Genomic DNA, 719 nt, shown 5'->3' with positions numbered 1-719 from the left:
GCTCTCCCAAGGCTGTCAGTAGTTCTAATGGAATGTTGTCTAGTCCCGGGGCCTTGTTTCGACTTAGATCTTTCAGTGCTCTATCAAATTCTTGAAGCAGTATCATATCTCCTATTTCATCTTCATCTACATTCTCTTCCATTTCTATAATATTGTGCTCAAGAACATCGCCCTTGTATAGACTCTCTATATACTCCTTCCATCTTTCTGCTTTCCCTTCTTTGCTTAGAACTGGGTTTCCATCTGAGCTGTTATCCATCCCTATATTGACCGACCAAATACAACAGGCATGTATGCGTGCTTGCATTCAACATTGTGGCGATTAAGCCGGTTATTAATGCACTAGCCTTTCGCATTTGCGCCAACGGCCTTATCACAGTGGTAACACCGGTTCCCGTCAGATCACCGAAGTTAAGCGCTGTCGGGCTGGGCTAGCACTTGGATGGGTAACCATTCGGTCTGCCGAGCGCTGTTGGCAAGCTGAGTGCACTCAGCCATTGTGAGGCAAACTGAGGAGCTACTTGATTGAGAAGTAGCGGCTCCGGTCGCGGAAAATGACATATGGCGGGGAGAGCGGTGTGCCAACCACATGCCCCTCCATATCCGCAACCTTTGATGCTTGTGGGCAAAGGATGACACCGCGGCCGGTAGGTACCGTTGGGTCTTCACGGCGTGGAGGAGATTTTTATTCTTTCGCACTTGCAATGGCTCATCTCACG

At 48.8% G+C, this 719-nt stretch overlaps 1 pseudogene; it reads left to right on the top strand.

Moving 5' to 3' along the window:
• The first annotated feature begins 360 nt into the window (after positions 1-360).
• LOC126253867 (5S ribosomal RNA) lies at positions 361-478 on the top strand (annotated as a pseudogene).
• The last annotated feature ends 241 nt before the right edge of the window (positions 479-719 follow it).

This window comes from Schistocerca nitens, chromosome 4 (assembly GCF_023898315.1).
Source record: "Schistocerca nitens isolate TAMUIC-IGC-003100 chromosome 4, iqSchNite1.1, whole genome shotgun sequence".
Classification (NCBI taxonomy): Eukaryota; Metazoa; Arthropoda; class Insecta; order Orthoptera; family Acrididae; genus Schistocerca; species Schistocerca nitens.
This window is presented reverse-complemented; position numbering and strand designations above follow the sequence as displayed.